At 39.9% G+C, this 21,098-nt stretch overlaps 1 long non-coding RNA gene across 2 annotated transcripts; it reads right to left on the bottom strand.

Moving 5' to 3' along the window:
* Positions 1-822: 822 nt before the first annotated feature.
* Positions 823-13,108, bottom strand: LOC134732611 (uncharacterized). 2 transcript variants are annotated; one of them, XR_010115935.1, is made up of 4 exons: positions 13,017-13,108; positions 10,428-10,492; positions 8,133-8,253; positions 823-866 (listed from the first exon to the last, which is right to left on the bottom strand). It is a non-coding gene; the product is annotated as an uncharacterized lncRNA (long non-coding RNA). The 2 variants fall into 2 exon arrangements; XR_010115934.1 differs by lacking the exon at positions 823-866 and adding an exon at positions 7,390-7,478.
* Between the last annotated feature and the right edge of the window lie 7,990 nt (positions 13,109-21,098).

Raw genomic sequence — 21,098 nt, 5'->3', positions numbered from 1 at the left:
TTCTTCTTTCACAGCATCAGTGTTCACTTCCTAGATGAATAAAACTTACCCATGTCATTGGATGCAAAGAGTTGATCAACACTTTCCTGTGTTAAGCTTTTAGAAGCCTTTAGTTTGTATGAGAACCTAACTCTTGGCCTCTGCTCTCTGGGCTTCTGTGAACAGTAATGCTTATCTATTTCAAGTTGCAATTACCTAGTTGCAATTATTTCTAGTGTCGATACACTTAGTCAGGACCGTAGATATGTTCATAATTTGAGTTATTATGTGAGTAAGGTGAGTAAAGTGTACATTTTTCCTGGACATCGGATAAAATATTTCCATTAGCAATAGGTCAAACATAAATAGTGATAAGGTTGGAGAAAAGTTTTCAAGGGGTAGCTTAAAAATCTTGCTTCAAAAGGAAGCAGAAGGCTGGACATGGTGGCTCACACTTGTAATCCCAGCACTTTGGAAGGCCAAGGCGGGTGACTCTCTTGAGTCCAGAAGTTCGAGACCAGCCTGGGCAACGTGGCAAAATCCCGTCTCTATAAAATATACAAAAATTAGCTGGGCATTGTGGCATCCATCTGTAGTCCCAGCTACTTGGGAGGCTAAGGTGGGAGAACACTTGAGATCAGGAGGTTGAGGCTGCAATGAGCTGAGATTGCACCACTGTACTTCAGCCTGGGCAAAAGAGTGAGACCCCATCTCAAACAACCACAACAACAAAAAGGAAGCAGATATCTTAAGTATTTATGTCAAGACTTAGGATATAATAAGGGATGGAATATCCATGGAAGATATAACAATGAGAGGATACAGAAACAGTTTTAAACTTCTTCCCACTCCTCAATCTTCCAGCGATTCTGTCAACATGGATCCAGCTGTGATGGAAGAGAATAGGCATGTTATATTCATCTAACTATGAGTAAGTGGCCTTACAACTGGAGCTTCATGAGAGCAAAAGTTTGGCAGACCCCTGACTGGGAAGTGAGGAGCACCTCTGCCCAGCTGCCCACTGTCTGGGAAGTGAGGAGCGCCTCTGCCCAGCCGCCGCCCCGTCTGGGATGTGAAAAGCGCCTCTGCCTGGCCGCCAGCCTCTCTGGGATGTGAGGAGAGCCTCTGCCCGGCCGCCTACTGTCTGGGAAGTGATGAGGGCCTCTGCTCAGCCCCTCCACCATCTGGGATGTGAGGAGCGCCTCTGCCTGGCCGCCGCCCTGTCTGGCAAGTGAGGAGCGCCTCTGCCAGGCCCCTGCATCGTCTGGGATGCGAGGGGCGTCTCTGCTGGCTGCGGCCCCGTCTGGGAAGTGAGGAGCGCCTCTGCCCGGCCGCTGTGCGACCTTCCAAGTGTGAAGTGACGGCCTTGTGTGTGATCTTTCTGCCTTCCCCAAGTTTGCATTTTCGACATTAAAGTTTACTTAAAAAAAAGAAGTTTGACAGACCCTCTCAACAACCTCAAAAGGGAAGAATTAGCCCACTAAGAATGGGAAAACTGAGACCCAGAGAGGTTAGGTGACTTGTACTAGGATTATGTAGATATAAATGATAGCGCCTGCAGGTCTGTCTAGTTCAAACAGCGAAATGAAAATGATAACTTGGGGGGAAAGAGAATTGTATTCAATATACTGTCTAGCAAGCTTCTAGTGATAGCTATACTTCGTTAAGTTATACATATGGAAACATATTTTGTGGGGACGATTTTTAAAGTGTAGGATCGGTGTCAATTTATGATCAGGAGGAAAGGACTAAAATAGAAGAAGGGAAACCCTAAGAATGACGAAAACAAAGTAAACTTTTCTCTCTGCTCTCCAGATAGTCTGCAGGGACGTTATCTCTACAGTTCTGGAATGGGAAGAAGTTGTACAACTGTGTGCAGTACCCATCCAATGTGACAACGTAGTAGGAGATAAAAATCTCCTAACCCAAATGGCAGTTTTTGTTTCTGGTGACAGTGCAAAGAGCCAACAAAACTCTTGTTTACCAGCCAGTTTAAATTACTTTCTTGAGACAGACTTTAAGAGTAATTTGATTCCTAATCTGTGCTAGCAAAAATACAACATTGTGCATCTCTGTGTTTTATTTACTTTTCTTGCATTTCAAATCACATATCCACATTCACCCTCACACACACGATAACCCACACAAAATATATTTGGAATAGGACTTTTCCAGATCTAATCACAAATGATACATTTTTAACGGGGGAGGTACAGGCACTATGATAGGCCTGTGGGGTAGGCCTGTGTGATAGGCCTGTGGGGTAGGCCTGTGTGATAGGCCTGTGGGCTTATACCAACTGGTCTTCTTAAACAGATGCTTGACTCTAGAGTGGGGTCATCAAGCGTTTTTTATACAATTGGCTCTTTATTAGCATAGTGGACAAAATTAATTTTTGAATATATGTCTTTGTTAAATTTTTGATTCCTGTTGTGTTATATTCCTGAAATGAAAAAGAGGAAGTTGAATTAGATGTTGAACTAAGTGTTCAGGCATGATACACAGTAAGTCAAACTGAACTAAGTGTTCAGGCATGACACACAGTAAGTCAAACTCACTGACTGGAACCCGCAGCAAGAAGTCACAGGAAGAATAAAACGTGATGGATTCGAGTATGCCTGACATATATACCTAGTTTGATGTAGTAACAATGATAAAATATTCAATAAAATAAATTTTAAAAATTGGTCTGGGCATCAAGAGACATAAATGTATTTTAATTAGATTTGTGATCTCCTGTTTTTCCCTCTCCAAATATGGAATAATTTTATATGCCAACAGGATAAAAGTTGTGAGAAAAACAATTTTTTTTTTTGAGACAGTGTCTCACTTTGTTGCCCAAGCTGGAGTGCAGAGGCATGATCTCAGCTCACTGCAACCTCTACCCCCTCTTCCACACCAGGTTCAAACAATTCTCCCATCTCAGTCTCCCAAGTAGCTGGGATTACAGGTGTGCGCTACAACACCCTGCTAATTATTTTGTATTTTTAGTAAAGACGAGGTTTCACCATGTTGACCAGGCTGGTCTTGAACTCCTGACGTCAAGTGATCCACCTGCCTCAGCCTCCCAAAGTGCTGGGATTACAGGTGTGAGCCACTGCACCTGGTCAAGAAAATTATAAACAGAAGTATCTTTAAAACATGACTTGTCCTCTGTATGCCTATGGTACATTAATACTTCTGGACAGTAAAAAATTATTAGATTAGACCATAATGGTCTGAGGGTTACTATTCTAAAGAGCTCATTAAAATTGATAAGAAAAACACTGAGACCCCAATATGAAAATGAGCAAAGGACATGAATAAACAATACATACCAGTGAAGATAATTTGCAAGCAAACATATGGGAAAATGCTTAACCTTGCTAGTTATCAAAGAAAAACAAGCTAAAATAATTGTGTTAATATCCTACACCACTTTAATGTGTAAGAGAAATGATATTCTGGTGAATTCCACCAAATGATTAAGAATAATTAACAATCCTTCACAAACTCCTCCAAAAAAATAGAAGAGGGGGAAATACTTCCCAACTCATTTTATGAGGCCAGTATTATCCTAATACCAAAATCAGACAAAAACATCATAAGAAAACTACAGATCAATGTCTCTTCTGAATACAGATGCAAAAATCCTCAACAAAATACTAGCAAACCAAATCTAGTAACAGATAAAAAAGATTACATGCTGGGTGTGGTGGCTCATGCCTGTAATCTTAGCACTTTGGGAGGCTAAGGCAGGAGGATTGCTTAAGCCTAGGAGTTGCAGACCAGCCCGGGCAGCATAGCAAGACCTTGTCTCTACTAAAAATAAAAAAAATTAGCCAGATGCAGTGGCATGTGCCTATAGTACTAGCTACTTGGGAGGCTGAAACAGGAGGATCACCTGAGCCCAGGAGTAGAGGCTGTAGTGAGCTATGATTGTGTCACAACACTCTAGCCTGGGTGACAGAAAGAGACCTTGTCTCTAAAAACAACAACCAAAACAAAAAACAACAACAGGTTATACATCATGACCAAACAGGCTTTAGCCCAGGTAACCAATGTAATAGACCACATTAACAGAATGAAGGGGGTCGGGCGTGGTAGCTCATGCCTGTAGCTCATGTTGGGCGTGGTAGCTCATCTCAGCACTTTGGGAGGCTAAGGCAGGTGGATCACTTGGGGTTAGGAGTTTCAGACCAGCCTGGCCAACATGGTGAAACCCTGTCTCCACTAAAAATATAAAACAATTTGCTGGGCATGGTGGTGCGTACCTGTAGTCCCAGCTGCTTGGGAGGCTGAGGCAGAAGAACTGCTTGAACCCGGGAGATGGAGGTTGCAGTAAGCCGAGATCACACCACTGCACTTCAGCCTAGGCGACAGAGCCAGACTTCATCTTGAAAACACACACACACACACACACACACACACACAGAATGAAGGGGAAAAAAATCCCCACAAGTCTCTCAAAAATATAGAAAAGCTTAAGAAAATACAACATCCTTTCGTGAAAAAAAAAAGTGAACTAAAAGTAAAAGGGAATTATCTCAACCTAATAAAGGCCATCTACAAAAACCTATAGCTAACATCAAAACTAATGGTGAAAGACAGAATGACTTCTTCCTAACACCAAGAATATCTGCTCTCATCAGCTCGATTTGATATTGTACTAGTGGTACTAGTTAGAGCCAGTAGGCAAGAAAATCAAATAAAAGACATTCAGATTGGAAATAAAAAAGAAACTCTCTCTACTGCAGATGACATAAATCTAAAGAAAGACACAAAAAACTACGATAACTAATAAATGAGTTTAGCAAGGTTGCTGGCTATAAGAGCAACATACAAACATCAATTGTATTTATACAGACTATAAGTGAGAAATTTATACATGAAATTAAAACAATTACATTTATGAAAGCATCAAAAAAATAAAATGCATAGGAATAAATTTAATAAAATACGTGCAAGACTTGTACACTGAAAACCAGAAAACATCATTGAAAAAAATTAAAGAAGATCTTAATAAATGAAAAGACAACCCAAGCTTCTGGATCAGAATACTTAGTATTATTAAGATGACAATACACTTCACATTAATCTGCAGATGCAACACAATGCCTATCAAAACCTCAAGCTGCCTTTTTAGGGGCAAAAACTGACAAGTTGATTGTAATATTCCTATGGAAATTCAAAGAACCCAGAATAGCCAAAACATTCTTGAAAAAGAACCAATTTGGAGGACACACACCTTTTGATTTCAAGGTTTACTACAAAGATACAGTAATAAAGACAATGTGATAGATTGCATAAGGATAGAAATATAGATCAAAGGAATTAAATTGAGAATCCAGAAATAAATCCTATACTTACAGCAACTGATTTTTGACAAGAATCCCAAAGCAGTTAAATGAAGAATAGTCTTTTCAACAAATGGTGCTGGATAGCTACATGAAAAAAAGTAAAGTTGGACTCTACCTCACACAAAAATTAACTCAAAATGGTTCATAGATCTAAGTGTAACAGTTAAAATTATAAGAATATTAGAAGAAAACATAGGCATAAATCTTTGTGACCTAGGAGTAGAAAATGGTTTCTTAGGTATGACATCAAAAGTAAAAATGACAAAAAGAAAAAATTAAATAAATTGAACTTCATCAAGATTTAAAACTTTGTGCTTCAAAAGATATCATTAAGTAAGTGAGAAGACAATGCCAGAAATGGGAGAAAATACTTGCAAATCATACATCAAGTTCCTGACAAAGGACTTGTATATAGAATATGTAAAGAACTCCTACAACTTAGCAATAAAAATACAAATAACTCGGTTAAAGATGGACAAGAATTTGGATAGACATTTTGCCAAGAAAGATATACAAATGGCCAACAAACACATGGAAAAATGCTCAACATCATGAATCATTAGGGAAATGTAAATTAAACTATAATCAACTCAAATACTACTTCACATGTATCAGGATGGTTATAACCAAAAAGGACAGACAAATATCGACAAGGATATGGAGAAATTGGAGCTCTCATACATTGCTGGTAGTAATGTAAAAAGTGAAACTGTTTTGGAAAACAGTTCAGCAATTTCTCATGCAGTTAACCCAGAAAGAGTTAGTTATAGTTAACCCAGAAATAGTTACAGTCACCTGAGTTACTATAACCCAGAAATTCCACTCCTGGTTATATATCCAAAATAATTTGAGACATGTCCATACAAAAACTGTACACAAATGTTCATAGCAGATAATAGCCAAAAGTGGAAGCATCTCAAATGTCCATCAACTGATGAATCAATGAATCAAATGTATCTCCATACAATGCAGTATTATTTGGCCATGGAAATTAATGAAGTATTAACTCATGCTACAACATGGATGAACTTAAAATATATTAGGCTCAGTGAAAGAAGGCAGTCATAAAAGGCCACATATTACATGATTTCATTTCTGTGAATAGGCAGATCCATGGAAACAGAAAGTAAATAGAGGTTGCCAAGATCTGGGAGGAAAGGAAAATGGGGAGTGGCTCCTAATGGATATGGGTGATACATGAACAATATCTCAATAAATCTGTTCTTTAAATAAATTGTATCATTCAATGTTGTCAAGACTGATGAAACTGGCACAATTACATATTACTAGCTGCTTAGAAATCAGTACAATTCTTTTCTAAAGCTTTTAGAAATCAGTACAATTCTTTTCTGACGCAAATTTGACTATACTTTCCGTGAGCTGTACAAGTCTTTCCATCCAGTAATCCTGCCCTTGGGAATTTAAACCACGCTCAGTGCTGAAACTGTGAAGAAAGTTATATGCCTGAAGGTTTATTCTTTACAATACTAAAAAACTGAAAACCTCAAGTATTGTACAAAATGAGGATACTTAACACTTTATCAATTCAACTAATTTTTCAAAAAATGTTTGATCAATTGTTAAGTAAAAATGTTTTATATTATATATTTTAAATTATTTATACCTATAGACAAGGACTGATAAAGAACATGAACCCAGGAAAATAAACGACCTGTTAGCTTGCTATAATTGTTGTGATCCCTCTCCTGTATTTTAAATATTATTTTTGTGATGATTGTGAATGTACCATAGTATTCTTTGCCATTATGATGCTGTTATATTTAAAATGTTTTAAAATATTTTAAAGATGATTTTGGAGTGCTTTCAGAAATTATGCTTGTGGGTGAAAGATGTGTGGGTACCCTGGATATCTGGACGACGATTCCAACCAGGAGAAAACACCAAGAGATCACAGCCACATTGGAAGATCGAGCTGACTCCAGTGAAGAAGTGTGAGGAGTCTACCTTCCCTGAAGAGCAGCTTGGCAGGATTTTCCCCCTGGAGGAGCAACCAGGCTGGTGGAGAGAGGTGAGCCCCTCCATCAACAAACAGTAGGACTATAGACTTGTGAACCCTTAGAAGGAAATTTGTGATGATAGGGGTGGTAACCCCAAGGAATGCTTCTTATGTGAATCAATGACTGGAGCACAACACTGGATCTTAAAAAAAAAAAAAAAAAAAAAAAAAGATTATACTTTTAAGTAGTGATATAACATGTTTTTATAATTTTTAAAATTAAAGCATGACTATTGGCCAGGCACGGTTGCTCACACCTGTAATCCTAGCATTTTGGGAAGCCGAGGTGGGCAGATCACCTGAGGCCAGGAGTTCAAGACCAGCCTGGCCAACATGGCGAAACCCCGTCTCTACTAAAAAGCACAAAAATTACCTGGGTGTGGTGGTGGGCGCTTGTAGTCCAGCTACTCGGGAGGCTGAGGCAAGAGAATTGCTTGAACCTGGGAGGCGGAGGTTGCAGTGAGCCAAGATCGTGCCACTGCACTCCAGCCTGGGCGACAGAGCAAGACTCCGTCTCAAAAAATTAAATTAAATTAAATTAAAGCATGACAATATATACATTTATATATGGTAAAGTACAAAAATCTAAAGTTTACAACTAGGTGAATATTCATATAACTATAAATTCATTTTGCCACTATTCAGGTCAAGAGAGATCTTTTGGTGTCACCAGCAGCCTGCTCATGCCCACGTGCAGTTGATACCACTGCTGAAGGCAACCAGTATCTAACCTATATCTCCACAGATTAGGTTTGCTGCTTTTGAGTTTCACAAATATGGAATTACTCAATACGTACTCTTCTGCATCTCCCTCTTCTTGCTCAGCATTATGTCTGGGGAATTCATCCATGATGTGCATGAGACTGGAATTGATTGTTTTTCATTGTCACTGGACTTATGATTTCTGTAATCTGCCTCCTGCAGAATATAGAATAATGCATTTCCTTTTGTTTAAATTTCACCGTGATGTAAAATAAATGCATGGTTAAATAAACTGGTTTAAGAGGAGAAAGTTTAAAAAAAAATAGTCATTTAAGAGCATTTGACTACAACTGAAGTGCAGATGTAGTCAGCTAGAGAGCTGTCACTTCTGAGTAAATGAAATGGGCAGATATTTGGGAAAATCAGTAAGATTGTGTGGTAATCCTGTGGAGGGTGTTGGCAGAGCTAGAAAACAGAGAGATAACGAGCTGGCTGAAATGGTAAACAAAGGAAGCTTGCACTCCTGGGAGGGTTTGCAGGAAGCACACAGCAATCCCAAAGCCCTTTGGACTCCTGGGTTTGAGGCAGATGCAGTGCAATTCCAGTGGTCTCTTCTGTTCTACTGTAAGCCCATCTCACCTGTTTCAGATCAGTTCAGGTTCCAGTGGGAATGAAGAGGAAAAACTTTCTTTACAGTTTCAGCTGTCAGAAAGCTGCTGTTTGCAAATTCCAGGCTTCCAGACAACAGCAGAAAGGGTTTGCTCAGAAAAAAAAAAAGTTTCCTAAGTGCTGTAAACCATGTTTTAGAGCTTGCTCTGGGAGGACATCAGAGGTTAGATTAAATGCAATAAAACTAGTAATAGTAATAATAATATTAATAGTGTAAGTCTGTTCTTATCTAATGGGGGAGATTGGTGCCGGTGTTTTCTGCATCCACAGCTGGTGACCTTCTCAGTTGTTTCTCTCCCTCTGCATTGACTTTTCCCTCTGAGTTTTCTGTACCGAATCTTTATTTCCTAGAAAGGTAAGGTAATTACTAACTTTTAAATCTATAAAAGCTGGTAGGTAAGCTTGCTGGATACTTGCCAAGACAGTTTTCATTGACATGAAAAAATTCTTTGTTTGTCATAGCTAAACATATTAAGATATATAGAAAATATTTTGAAGTTAGTTTCAATTTCTTCATGATTAAAGTAAAACAAAGTTATGTTCCAGTGTAAGTTAGCACTCTGTCACTAAGATCTGTGTGACCTTGGGGAAAGGCTTTCTTATGTCTAAGTTTCCTCAACTGTAAAACTATAAGCCTAAATTAAGAAATCTTTAAAGTGCATTTTAAAATATTAATATAATTTCTAAATATTTTAAAATATTAATATAATTTCTAAATCAAGTCATGTAGAGAATCTAAAAAAATAAATTCTCCTTTGATATTGGACTTAGCCTTACATTAACATTAATTCCAAGAAGCAAACATTCTATTTGACTGGGAATTATATTCTGTTCAAGTTTGGGCTCTATGTTTGGAGATCACGATGTACCCTACTGAAGCAGCATGTGAACACCAGGAAGAAAAATAACAATTACTTCTTGAAAAAGAGTGATGAGACCATGATCAAAGACTGGTCTTTTTGGTTGAGATAGAGAAAGTGCCAAATGTCCGATAACATTAGATTAATTTGAGATCCAGAGAACGTTTGGGTCAAGCCAACAAATTTATCTTTATTTGAGCTCTTAGCAACCTGTATGGCAGGTGTTTATTACTCTTGGACAAGTGCCTTCTGTTTATCTGGAAAGCGTTCATTGAGACATGAGTCTGCATGATATAAGTGTGACATGAAGTGGTAAGTTGTCATGCAAACTCATGTTGTAAGGAACCATGTTTTATTAGAAGATGTTCATGATGAAGAATTTCTTAGACAAAATGCAGATTAGACTCATGTTTACAGCATCCCCAATTATAAGATCACCAGAGAAAATGTGTCATCGTCCTCCATGAAGTTGTGCTTATTTCAGGCAAAATGATTTCTGATGCATATCCCTCCTTTCTTGGTGCCTGGTAAACAATAACTCCAGCTGTCAAGTGCTGATGCAAGAGATGGAAATTCCATTTTTCTTTTCTTCTACAGGAAACACAAAGATCCTCCATGCAATCTTCTGGGCTATTGTCATATAGTATGATTTATGTATTTCTTGTATGTTTCTTTCTTTTTAAATCTGGAAGTATATTCTTTTGTTTTATTGGGCTATTTATTCTCTTGACATCCTTGGATGTGAGTTAATGGAACCATGATAAAAGGATAGAGAAGTAGAACAAACAAGCCTGATGGTATAGATTTAGGACTGCCTGACAGATTAGGGATAGCAAGGAGAGGAATAAAAGATAAAATCACCTGATTCATGTGCACTGGGATGGTCCAAAAAACACTAGTTCTTGAAGTTTCACTATGCTGTAACTCTGGAAAAGAAACACAGAACAGATTAGGCTATTATTATAGGAATTGAGAAAAAATGTTTTTCTTTTAAAAATTAATTTTGATATACAAAATCTAAAAGCTTAATCTAAGAGCCTAGAACAATGCTTTGTGCTCAATGAGCATTTTATAAACATTTGTTACTTAAAGTCAGGGAAAGAGTTTATGGATATATGAGAATAATGAAATGGAGTGGACACACATCTATTATTTTATCTGCATAGAAGAGAATCCACTCCCCTTCTGGCCATGCCCCATTCATACGGCTGAGATTGGAAGCTGCCATCCTCCTACAGATTCCGCGGTGGTGATTGATGTAGAAAGGGAAACCTAAATTAAAATCATCCTAGTGCCTTCCCTCCACAGTAATTGGCCCAAAGAAGAACACTTCACACAAGCTGAGCTGACTGGAGGACTTCTCCCAATTTTTCAAGTTGGAACCATGGAAAGTGATAAAACTGGAATAACGTAAGCTTGAAAACTGCTGTTGCTGAGTGTCCCACACTCCATACTCAGGGGGAAATGAGTCTGAGATGGTGAAGTCAACCTGTGGATGGAGACAAGAGGGGAAAGAGTCCTGACCACATATGACCCTGGTTCCAGCTGTCCCCTAGGTCCAGTTTTATCTCTGCCCTTTATAACATTTGGCCACTTGAGCCAACGCTGCCCCATGAAAGAGTTTTAACTAACACAAGGAAAAATTAAAGATGAACAAGATAGATTTGGGAGTAATCTAGGCTCAAAGCAATAGGAGGTAAAGGATTATATCATTCATCTTCTTAATCACAGTGCATAAAATAGTGCTTGGTACACAGTTGGCAGTCAATAACTCTACAGTTTTTCAAAATATATTTATTAAGTGTCTGGAGAACATGCTAATTACTGAGAATGAAATAGTGAGCAAGACAAGTGCAGTCCTTGCCCTTAAGAAGCTTTCAAGTGGAAAGCACAGAGAAGATGATAACTGGCAATGATATCATAATAAAAAGCAATACTTTTTTTTTAAGAGACTGGGTCTCACTCTGTCTCCCACACCGGAGTACCAAGGCATGATCATAGCTCACCGTAGCCTCAAACTCCTGGGCTCAAGCCATCCCCCTGCCTCAATCTTCCGAGTAGCTGAGACTACAGGCATGTGCCACCACCCTTAGCTAATTTGTTTTTAATTTTTTATAAAGATGGTGTTGCAGTATGTTGCCCAGGCTGGCCGTGAACTCCTGGCCTCAAGAGATCCTTCTGCCTCAACCCCCAAAGTGTTAGGATTACAGACATGAGCCACCACCCCTGGCCAAGTAATACTTTTTTGATAGGGGGAATATATGATTAGTTATAGTTTTGGTGTGACAAGTAGATAGCCTAGCTAATCCAGGTTAAAAAGGGAATTATTGGGGTGTCTCACAGAACACAAGAGGAGGAATGCAGCCTGACTTTTGGGAGGACAGGGACTGGGAATTGGAGAGTCGTTGTCTCCCTAGGAAATGTTCTTTCTGACTCTCTTCTCTGCTTCTCCTTTTCTTTTCCCCAAAACTGTCTTATTTGCTCCCCAGTCCAAGTGCTGTTGTAAAACTGGTCACAGCTTTTAAGTACAGACCAGTCCAGAGAAGACAATTATATTGACCAGAATTCCCCTAAGGAGGAATATCTACTCTTGAAAGTAATGCTTCAATAAGCTCTTTGATTAGCTGATTGGCTTAGTGGGTGAGCCCTCAGGGCATGCTCATGTCTGAAAAGATGATTACTGTAAATTGCTATGCACAAAACAAGGAGGAGAATTAGTGTGGCCCAGGAGAGAGACAGAGTTAGGAAGGAGAGGGAGAGGGGAGGGACTGAATGAACTCTTCCCCCTCCATTCCATTGATAGTAAAGACTATTAAAATTATAAGATACCGGGGATGATAGATATTTTACTGGAAACTAACAAAAGAGCTGAGTTGTCTGGGTTGCAGCAAAACAAGACAGTGCCAGGAGCAGGGATAACCAAATCACACAAGCTAAAGACCTAGCCACCTGGAGAGATTGACTCATTCTCTTTGTTAAATTTCAGATGACCAGGAAAGAATTCCGCTTGGTTTATCTTGGGACAAGTGGGGCTGATAGAAGAGTGGGATTATGCACAAAATGGCTGTTGGATCCACCTTTATGTTGGGGTGGGCCGGGGTGTTACCAGTGGAATGTATCTGAGTTACCGGTGGCGAATCTGTACGGCTTTACAGCAACCTCAGTTCTTGCTTCCTCAGAAGAAAAGAATTCCACTGAGGGGCATAAGGCAGAAAAACAGACCAAGGCAAGGTTCAGAGCAGGAGTGGAAGTTTATTTTAAAAGGCTTTAGAATAGGAAAGAAAGGAAAGTACACTTGGAAGAGACCCAAGCAAGCAACTTGAAAGACAAGTGTGGCATTTAACTTTGATCCTAGGACTTTAAAGCCTGGCCCACTTCTGGTGTCTTGCATCCCTTTCCCGTGATTCTTCCCTTAGGGTGGGCTGCCCGCATGCACAGTGTCCTCCTTACCTTTGGGAAGTGAACACTCCTAGTGTGTTTAGGAAGTTGTATGCACAGCCATCTGAAGCTTTCTTCCCTTTTCTGACGGAGTGCCACCGGAAAGTCATGCTCCACCATTTTGTCTCATAATGCGCATGCCCAGGAAGTTGCTTTTTCTCACATCTGCATTCAGTCAACACTTCGGTGCGACAGGTGTAGACCACCAGGAAATGGCCTCTCCCTGGCACTGGCTGCCAATTTATCACGTTCAGATAGGCAATGTGATAACTGCCAAACCATCGTCACTCAACATTCCTGGTGGAGGCGAGGGAGCCCTCTCCTGCCCTGCTCAGGCTTAACTACCTGTAACAGGGGGGCAGTTAAGGGAATTTCCTGTGAACTGATCAGAGCTTTTAAAAGGTCTTCAATACAGGGACAAAAATGGGTGTCCAGAATATATGTGTGAGAGACATCTCATCCAAGCTAAATATTCTTTGAGTGAAAGAATGAATACACAGAACTTTCTTGGATGGCTTGGCAAAAGCTGTGATATAAACAGAAGAAAGACAAAGCTATGGGTCAGCAGAAGTCTTGAGTGAGAAAAAGATAGGAGGTGAACAGAGAGTCAGGAGAATCTGTGGTGTCAAGAAAAGTAGAAGCCAAGACAGAGAGAAACACTGGAAGCCTGTGGATGAAGTGGGTGAAATAATGAGACACAACCATGTGGTAGCTGAAGGGTATTCCAGTTCTCCTTGAGGTGTGACTTGGTGAGCAAAGGGCTATTATCCTGAAGGCCTGGTTGTTTTAACTCCTGGATGTTTTTCTGTGTGTGTGTGTGTGTGTGTGTGCGTTTACCTTACCTACCTTCCTTCCTTATTTTTTAACATATCCTTACAAATAACTCCTATTACCTGAGATGCCCTAAGCATGTTTATGATCCTGAGAATCTGAGAGAGTTTAATAACAAAACCACCAAGGAAGAAAGGAAGGAAGAAAAGAGAAAGAGAGAGAGTGAGAGAAAGAAGCAAGTGTGATCAGAGCTAGCGCATTCATTCTTATTATCAAGTAAAAGCTGACTTCTCTCCTCCTATTGCTGTTTTTTTCCTCCCCACCTCCACTTCTTTATTCTTTGTGATCCTTTCTCTCCTAGCCTTCAAAAACAACAACAACAAAACACCAAACCTAATCCTACCTACCTTTCTCCTTTCCTGTTCTATTTAGTTACAGTATAATGATGTACAGATGCTCACCAGGTTACTCAGCACTTGACTTATGCAAATTTGACCTTATACAAATTATTATATAAGGAACACAGTAAAGTTTTAGAAATGTACAAAATTTGCATTTTATGTGAAAGCAAAAAGTAGCCTAGTGCGTAGATGAATTGCCTTACAAAGTGTTTTGATGCATCATGTCACATTGCCATGTGTTAGAATCACAGCCCTCCATCCTTGACTGTACCATAGTACAGGATGCAGTTAAGCGCTCAGACCCTGGGATCTGGCTGCTTGGATTTGTATCCTTTTTCTACCATTTTCTAGCTGAATGACCTTGAGTAAGTCACCTAAAGCCTCCAAGCCTCAACTTTCTTTCTTTCTTTCTTCTTCTTTCTTTCTTTCTTTCTTTCTTTCTTCTTTCTTTCTTTCTTTCTTTCTTTCTTTCTTTCTTTCTTTCTTTCTTCTTTCTTTCTTTCTTCTTTCTTTCTTTCTTTCCTTTTCTTTTTTTTTTCTTTTTTTGAGACAGAATTTTGCTCTTGTTGCCCAGGCTGGGGTGCAATGCTGCAATCTCGGCTCACCGCAACCTCCACTTCCTGGGTTCCAGTGATTCTCCTGCCTCAGCCTCCCGGGTAGCTGGGATTACACACATGTGCCACCACGCCTGGCTAATTTTGTATTTTTAGTAGAGACGGCATTTCTCCATGTTGGTTAGGCTGGTCTCCAACTCCCGACCTCAGGTGATTGCCTGCCTCAGCCTCCCAAAGTGCTGGGATTACAGGCATGAGCCTCCCCGTGCTGGCCTAAGCCTCAATATTCTAATCAATGAAGTAGGAGTAATGTTTTCTTTCTCAGAGTTGTTATAACGGATAGATCAGGTATGGAGCTTCAGTGGCACAATCAGCTAGGGCGTGGTACTCATACAGAAATAGATCAGGTACTCTTAGCATAATAGCAGCCTGTAGTAAATACCCTTGCTAGTAAATTCAGAGTTTAATGTTGACCCCAATGGCAGGCTTCTTCTTTTCCTGACCTACATATTAAATCTTTTTCTACTTTTAAGTTATGACAAAAACTGAAAAGAACAACTGCATAAACTAGAGAGAATCTGTCATAGCAAATCTAGCACTGTGGGAGTTCAGATCTAAGATTAGTCTTATTTTTTTCTTAGGGGAGTTCAACTGAGCTACTATAGTGATGAAGCGAATTGATATTCCTCCAAAACGCTTTTCCAGATGTTTAGCAAAGCTCTCAATTTCTTCTATTCCAATCGTGGTCTCTCATTTTAAGTTCTCCTGGATTATTAAGTGAAGGGGGTGGGTGGGAGGGGGGGTGGATGGGGTGGGAATACTTAAACCTGGTTTGGAGAAAGTGAAAGTGAAGGGAGGAGAGCAACATTGAAGATTGTAACCTAAATATTCTCCCTATAAATACAACTTCCTGCAGAAACTCAGGTCAGATGTCTTTAAGCTGCAATACAGTAGAATAAAACATTATCCATCTCTCATTGAATGGAGAACTTATCAGGCTGCATTTTAAAAAATCTCTTTTTGTGGGACTAGTGAGAGTCTCTGGGAACCAAGTTCATATCCATAATAATGAAGCTAGATAAGGGTACATGACTCAGATTCTGCCCATCAAAACCAACCATCCAAGCACCATGTGAAAGGCTTTGATAAGGCCCTGTGAAGACAGTTTATGCAGTTCATTTGTCATTGAATATGGTTTCATCCTTAGCACAACATTTTTAAACAGCTTGATTTTTAAAAAATCAATAGTCCTTGAGTAAGAATGATACCAGGACAACAATCTTCAATTTAATATTGAGGGCCCTTTTTCACATCTTTTTTAAGCTTTAAATTGACTTCTATCATAGTCTAAATTCCAACAGTGACTTTCAAATGCTTCCAGATTAATTCTTCCTTTTGTTGTATAGCACAGGTACAGTCTCTTTTTTACTAGTGGTTTTCAAACTTGCGTTTTGAGCTGAGGAATCTCTTATCAAATAAAATCTCACTCAAAACCCAACAGCATAGCGGAACTGCTCGGGAAGTATCTCCTGTCAGGAAAATCACTGGACAATCATTGCCCTATACCAAAAATCCTTTCACTGACAGGTTTCCTAGCCAGAATAGAGGATGTAAGTTCCTCAAAAAATGTAAGTTGCTCAAAGAATAGAAATTTGTTAAGTAACATATGTAGAAAATAATATATAGTAACTATAGTCATGAAAAAGTTGAATTCCAGGATTAGGCTTTGTGACCAGAAATAGAAATGGCTACACAGGTTCTAGACTGAATTTCGCAGTCTGCAATCCCCATCTCGTGCAGGTTGGAAGGGCTGGGGCTCTGGAGCAGCACGTTAGCAATTGGCTCTGTTGCCTCTCTCCTGAATGGATATCCTCCCAATAATTCAAAGTTGTACATGTCGTAAGCCCAGGACTTTCAAACTGGGTAACTGATCCAAACACTGGGAATGTGGGTTCAGAATATGACCCATTTGGAAGAAAACCTAAATGTGTCATATTCTGGACCCACATTCCCAGTCGAGACAGTACAAATGATAGTGGCAGGAGGCAGACAAATGCCTAGGCAGATATGGGCAGGTTGCTGGTGAAACCCCACCTTGAAACCAAAGATAGTTTAAACCCTGAAAACCAAGCCACAATCTCGGATAAATCCATAGATTGGATTAAGAACATCTCTTCCTGTTTGGCACACTTTCCTGTGATTGATCTCCACCCTTCACCTATTTAACATATACCTGCCCTTCCCTAATTGGTTTTTTACACTGTCATGCCCACCTTTTGTGGTGCTTTTGTTTTAGCCTCTTTTGCATACTCACAAGCCAATCAGCATGTACTCTCCCATTCTGAGCCCATAAAAGCCCCGGACCCAGACACACTGAGAGAGAGAGAGACCACCCAACTTTGGGTGGGGAACCACCCTTTCCTCCCCTCTCCACTGAGAACTGTTCAATCGCTCAATAAAGTTCTTCTCCGTCCTCCTTACCCTTCTATTGTGAGTGCAACCTCATTCTTGAACATGGGACAAGAACTCAGGAACCACCAAATGTGGGTACAAGCTGTAACACGGGCAGGCTGGAGCACACGCAGCCCAGCTGTGGGCTGAGCTGGTGCATGAGCCAGGCGTGGCCTGGTGGGCCGAGTGGATGAAGTGCCTCCTGCAGCAGGCCTGGGGCCAAGTGAGGCCTAGGTGGGGGCATCACTGGCCGTGGAGGGCCCCAACTGGCAAAGTGGCAGACAAAAATCCTGCGTCACAAAGATACACTCCTAAGTTGCTTAGACTTTGACATAAGACTGGAGAGAAAAGAATTTTTCTTCCAACACTAGCATGCCGAACCTTACTTTGCTAAAGGGAACGTTGATCCCAGAGGCACTATTCTACAAACAACAATTCCCTGCATTATATTTGAGAAGACTGACCATCTTTAGAATGAGCCCCCATTTTCCAGTTCTATAGTGGGATCCTTGGTTTTTATAAATCTGCAAGGGAAAAACATTTCCATATCCTAAACAAAGCTACCTGGCAGAATAGCAGAGTTGGGCAGATTCAATAGTAAGGCCCTACTTGCATAGCACAAAGTTGGATGTGTCAAAGAGTTATGAATTGTTCATAGTATGTGACAATCATGATTATATATTTCAATGTTGTACCTTTGCATTGAAAAGCTTCTTTGCCTGTGTTTTCAGTTTCTCTATTGTTCCTTCAAAGCAGGCAGCCACCATCTCTGAGAGCTGCTGCTATTATAGTAAATAAGAAGTTATGTGCTTCCTATCTGTCTCCTCATAACTAACTGTCTTCATTAAAGTTAGAAGGAACAGTGGTATGCTGAAGCTGGACAATACAGGCTCATTAGAGCTGACTGTTATATTTCCAGGAATTTTATTTTATTAGATTGGTGTAAAAGTAATCAAAAGTCATGGCAAAAACTGAAATTACTTTTGCACCAAACTAATACATTCCACTATTAAAATTTAAATTGTATAACCTTAGAATTAAATAAATTTCTTGTAAAAAAGGTAACAAATAATCCAAACTCTTCACATCTTAGTGATTTTACTACATTTTACAACAATCTATACTCAATATTTATGTTCATTTTATCTATATGGTAGAAATATCATATAAAAGTGTGCAACTCTTTTCCACTCCACATTTGGTGATGTCAGGTGGGTAGCTTGAAATCAACTATGAGCATTTACACCATGGAAATTGGCAAACATGAAAAAATAGGGCTTTTATTTCAAGAGAACTAGTTGTTAAATGTTTACCGTCACCCCATTGACAACGAGAGTATGAATAGATGTCAATTCCTTTGCCAATACTTGACAAAACAATTACTTATGTTTACATGACTGGCTAGTGAGACATTTTGCCATCAACTAGCTATTTTTGTAATGTTGTGAGCCTTGATACTCACAACTGAATTCCCTCATTTTCTCTTTATCACCAGTGAAAATTGTAAATCAGCAGCAATAAAGAACTAAATTGGGTTTCAACAAGAAATAAAAATGATGCCAATCAACTATGTGGGTAGCATTTTATGCTGTTAGAAAATAAGTAAATATATGAAACTCGTAAATCTATTGCATGAATATATCGGTCAGAGATGGAGAAAAAGCTATCACAAGGAGAGGGACATAAATTGTGCTTTGTGAAAAGAATGTACTAAAATAAGGAAATGCACTACATGGGTTCATAATTTGGTAATAATATGAGTTCATTAGTTGCTATATGTTTGCTGGGCAGTAGTTTGTCCCTGATAGAAAGCTTTACTGAAGATCCTGGAATCAGGTCACAGAAGAATGATTTAGTGAACATCTAATGGCTGTTGTCAATGTGCTCACATTCAAAGCCAGGCCCATCTGTGGAGGGGGATCCCTTGTGTGGTGCCTTTCTGTTTCACAGTATTGCTGCTCCTCGGGAGTCCAGGCCCTGAGTCCCAGAGAATATTCACCTCCACCTGTGTCCTACATCCCTAGTCCTTAATGTTTGTCTGAGGATTAACCTTATTCCTGAGTAATTAATCCTAATAGCATTTTCATTGATAAGTAAGGGATATATATATATGTGTGTGTGTGTGTGTGTGTGTGTGTGTGTGTGTGTGTGTGTAAGTGTTCTGCTGTAAAACTTCAGAGGACGAAAAAACTCTGTGATAAAGATAAATAGTATTTAATGCAATATATTTAAAAAATTAAACTTAACGCAAAAAACCCATGATTCATAGAATATCAAAATCTGAAATAAAGACAGGATTAGACTTTAGCATAAGGGTGCTGTTCCCACTAGTGAACCAGGCTTCCAAGTGGAATGCCTTCCTTCCCATTTTCATTTGTCTCCTGCGAGTTTGCTCAATTAGCTGTTTCTTTTCTCTCCTAAGTTTTCAGCTTCTAGCTCTGTATAGGCATTCATTTCCCAAAGCCTACAAACTTGCTAAAGTTCCAACCACGTTTGAAACAAAAACAAAAGCAAGAACTGCCTCATTTCAATTCCTTTGATTTTTCTCCCGCTAACATCCCACACATTTTCCTTTATACCAAAGTTCCTTGAAAACGTAACCTGTTCTCAGTGTCTTTATGTTTTTACCCCCCATTTGGCATTTCCTCACTGCATGGTGTTCATTATTCTTGTCTTTTTTGTATGGGGGGGATACAGGGTCTTGCTCTGTCACCTAGGCTGGGGTGTGGTGGCACGATCTCGGCCCACTGCAACCTCCGCCTCCTGAGTTCAAGCAATTCTCTTGCCTCAGCCTCCTGAGTAGCTGGGATTGCAGGTGTACAACACCACGCCCAGCTAATTTTTGTATTTTTTATTAGAGATGGGTTTCACCACGTTGGCCAGGCTGGTCTTGAACTCCTGTCCTCTAGTGATCCGCCTGCCGTGGCCTCCCAAAATGCAGAGATTGCAGGCATGAACCACTGCACCTGGCCATTCCTGTCTTTTTGAGAAATCTCTTGTTTTTGATTTCTATGATATCTCATTTTTATTATTCCTTCTTCTACCTCCAACCATTCCTTCTCAGTCTTATTTGGAATCTCATTTATTTCTGCCCTTTCTTAAAATGTTGGCAGTCCTCAGGTGCTAGCATCATCCTCTGCTTCCCTCATCCCTCCTTCAACGACCACACCAACTCCCATGAGAGAACTATCAAAAACAAGCACACAACACTTATTTCCAGCTCTGAAGTCTCTCCTGGGATACAGATTTTTATATAGACAGCCTACTAGGCAGCCCCTCCTGGCCACTCATAGACACCTCAATCTCAACATATCCTAACACACTCATTACATAGCTCATTCACCACCACTCTGGCTGGCTTTACCTCTGCTATTTATCTTGTTGAATGGCACTAGGAATTCAACAAGGAAGCATGAAGCCACTCTAGAGTATTCCTTTTCCTCAAAGGCTGGAGACCTGAGTACTCCTAAAGACACCACCTCCAGCATCCGTGGAGCTGCCAACAGAAGCCCTCAGAATTTCACTTAGTGTTCGCACACAGGACTTGTGGGACAACCTGTGATCCTGGAATGACATCCCACATTATCACGTTGTATTCCTCTTCTCTGCCCTCACCTTCTGCTTCTCTTCTTCCTGCTTCCTCTGTGCCAGAAATGCTAGCCTTCCTGCTTCTCCCTGGACCTTTCTTCCCCCGGATACACAGCTCCCCACCTTCCTTTGCTCATCTGTCTACTGATAGAAATATCTGTCATTGAGCCCTTTCCTAACCACTCAACATAAAATTAGTAACCTACTCCCCTACTGTTCTCTTATCTTCCTATCCAGCTTCATTTTCCTTCATAGCACTTATACACACCTGACTTATTTTGTTTGTTCATTTTTCTTCTCTATTAAATGTGCATCCCCTGAAACCAGGA

This window comes from Symphalangus syndactylus, chromosome 15, assembly GCF_028878055.3.
Source record: "Symphalangus syndactylus isolate Jambi chromosome 15, NHGRI_mSymSyn1-v2.1_pri, whole genome shotgun sequence".
Classification (NCBI taxonomy): Eukaryota; Metazoa; Chordata; class Mammalia; order Primates; family Hylobatidae; genus Symphalangus; species Symphalangus syndactylus.
This window is presented reverse-complemented; position numbering and strand designations above follow the sequence as displayed.